The sequence below is a fragment of the Triticum aestivum genome, chromosome 3B (assembly GCF_018294505.1).
Source record: "Triticum aestivum cultivar Chinese Spring chromosome 3B, IWGSC CS RefSeq v2.1, whole genome shotgun sequence".
NCBI lineage: Eukaryota > Viridiplantae > Streptophyta > Magnoliopsida > Poales > Poaceae > Triticum > Triticum aestivum.
The window spans coordinates 745,732,221-745,735,648 of NC_057801.1; positions in this window are offsets into that span (position 1 = coordinate 745,732,221).

The following is a 3,428-nucleotide window of genomic DNA, read 5'->3' on the forward strand; positions in this document are numbered from 1 at the left end:
CCAAGACGGCCCAGAGACCACTGCGCTCCCATCTTCTCTCCCTCCTCTCTTCCATGGCTGGTACAAGGGACATGCTAGGATGAACGGGAGGCAACCCTCGAGATCTAGATCGGGTGTGATCGGATTTGGAAGAAAAAACTGAATTGGGAATGATTGGAAAAGATTGAGTGAAGGAGATCGGAAATGGAATGGAAACAAGACCAGTATGGTCAGATTTGGAAGAAAATTCTGGCTTGGGAGTGATTGGAAAGGATTGGAAAGGATCGGAACAAAATGGAAACAATGAGAGAAGATCGGTGGGATAGGAAATAAATCAGTTGGCGGGTTTAATAACCAGAGATAAAAATGGAAGGAGGAGTGGTGAGAGGTGAGACGAAAATAAACTAGTGCGAGGTGGCGGGTGGTGGGAGCTGAGACGAAAAAAACCCGCAAAAATAAACCGTGGAGACTATTCACCAACTACTCCATTAGGAGTAGAGATCAGGAGGGGGAGCCATGAAACCACTTTTCCACCGCCGCAACCTTCTGTACCCGTGAGATCCCATCTTGGGGCCTTTTCCGATGATCTGCCGAATGGGGAATCGATCACGGATGGCTTCTACATCAACACCAGCCTCTCCGATGAAGCGTGAGTAGTTTACCACAGATCTTCAGGTCCATAGTTATTAGCTAGATGTCTTTTTATCTCTCTTTGATTCTCAATACAAAGTTCTTCTCGTTATTTTTGGAGATCTATTCGATGTAATACTCTTTTGTGGTGTGTTTGCCGAGATCTGATGAATTGTGGATTTATGAACAAGATTATCTATGAATATTATTTGGTTCTTCTCTGAATTATTATATGCATGATTTGATATTTTTGCAAGTCTCTTCAAATTATCGGTTTAGTTTGGCCTACTAGATTGATCTTTCTTGCCACGGGAGAAGTGCTTAGTTTTGGGTTCAATCTTGCGGTGTCCTTTTTGAGTAATAGTAGGGGCAGCAAGACACGTATTGTATTGTTGCCATGGAGGATAAAAAGATGGGATTTATATCATATTGCTTGAGTTTATCCCTCTACATCATGTCATCTTGCTTAATGCATTACTCCGTTCTTATGAATTTAATACTCTAGATGCATGCTGGATAGCGGTCGATGTGTGGAGTAATAGTAGTAGATGCATAATCATTTCAGTCTACTTGACACGGACGTGATGCCTATGTTAATGATGATTTCCTTAGATGTCTTCATAATTATGCACTTTTCTATCAATTGCTTGGCAGTAATTTGTTCACCCACCGTAATACATGCTATCTTGAGAGAAGCCACTAGTGAAACCTATGGCCCCTGGGTCTTTTTTCCATTATATTGCATCTCTTTTCCATATTATTGAATCTCGTTTACTATTTTGCAATCTTTACTTTTCAATCTATACACCAAAAATACCAAAAATATTTCCTTTATTATCTCTATCGGATCTTACTTTTGTGAGTGACCGTGAAGGGATTGACAACCCCTTTATCGCGTTGGTTGCAAGTTCTTGATTGTTTATGCAGGTATTCGGTGACTTGTGTGTTGTCTCCTACTGGATTGATACCTTGATTCTCAAAACTGAGCGAAATACTTATGCTACTTTACTGCATCACCCTTTCCTCTTCAAGGGAAAACCAACACAAGCTCAAGAGGTAGCAATAGGTTCTCTATTTTACCGGTCTCATGGTGGTAGTTGGAGACCGGGTTATAGGATCGATTGCCGTACTATCAAGGGGGCTCTCGAGTGAGTAGCTTGATCATATCGTTCGTAGAGAGCTCAAACCATTTCATGCTTGCATCATCTTTCTTGGTTCTTGTTTGGTTTTCTCCCTGTGAGATTTGGAGCTTATGGTCATCTTCTTGACAAGCTCGAGTTCATCGAAAACGGAGTTCACATGCTTCTTCTATTGCGTTTTCGGTGTTAGAGGTTTTACCGGTCTTATTCGAGGAAGGGTTCTCACCATTTTCTTATGGGCCTTTTATAATTCCTTATTATTGTTATTTCTATCAATATTGTGTTAGCGCTTGTCGCTAGCTTTCCAACAAACTTGGTTTCATTGAATTCGGAGCCCGTTTGCAGAAGTTGTGTCAGTTTTGGTGTCCTTAAAAAGGTTGCAACGGTACTACTGCTCACAGGAGCGGTACTACCGCTTGGAGGGGATGTATTTTTTACTACCGCTCTTGGGAGCGGTACTACCGTGGCTACTTTCATGGCTACTTCCGCTCCAGACCAAAAACTCGTCATAAGTCCAAGGGTGGTAGGCACGGATGTATTTTTTTAGTACCGCTCGCAAGCAGTAGTACCGCTACCACTAGTGGTAGTACCATGAGGACGAGCGGTAGTACCGCTCCGGCGGTTCTACCGGCCTTTTGCCTCCTCGCTGTTATTTTTCAAAGGGCTTCCACCGCCCTAGTGGTAGTACTGCTCCCATGAGTGCTAGTACCGCTCTGTGCGGAATGTGAGCATAACGGTTGGATTTTTCCCTACCTATAAAAGGGGATCTTCTTCCCCGATGAACCTTATCCATTGAGCTCGTGTTCTCCCCCCATTGTTGATCTTTTTAGAGCTTGCTATCTCTCAATCCCTCCATGGATTCTAGCTAGTTCTTGGGGGAAAAGAGAGAGGAGATCTAGATCCACATTTCCACCAATCACAATCTCCTCTATGTGAGGGGCACCCCTTGGATCTAGATCTTGGAGTTCTTGGTGTTCTCATCCTTGTTCTTCCTCTCATTTTCTTCCCTAGCATTAGGTGCTTTGGCGGGATTTGGCAAAGAAGGACTTGGGCACTCCGTGTGCCCTTGACATTGCATTTGGTACATCGGTTTGAGTTCTCCACAGTGATACACTACTAGGAAAAGGCCTACTAATGGCGCACCGGTTTTGCCTACTAATGGCGCACTACTGGTGCGCCATTAGTAGCACGCCATTAGAATTTTTTACTAATGGCGCACCACTGGTGCGCCATTAGTATCTGGTATACTAATGGCGCACCTGGCAGTGCGCCATTAGTGTGTAACTCCATGCGCCATTAGTATGCCTCCCAGGGGGGCATATGTAACCATGTGCTTTGTCACACTAATGGCGCACTCTACCTTGATGCACCATTAGTATCCTTTGGCATACTAATGGCGCACTCTGGCTTGATGCGCCATTAGTATGAATATTTGTTTTTTTTTTGCTTTTCTGATTTTTGCACAGGTTACAAAATATATTATTGGACAGAATATAGACAGCGGCACACAACAACATCAGATTCATCGAATACAATAGAAGATTAGTCTCCGAATACAATTCATCATATTAGTCTCCGAATTCAAAAGACCGAACAAAGCTAAAACATTACAAGTCTCAAGACCGCGAGAATCGAGTTTGTCTTCACATTACAAGTCGATATTGATCATCTAAACTACCA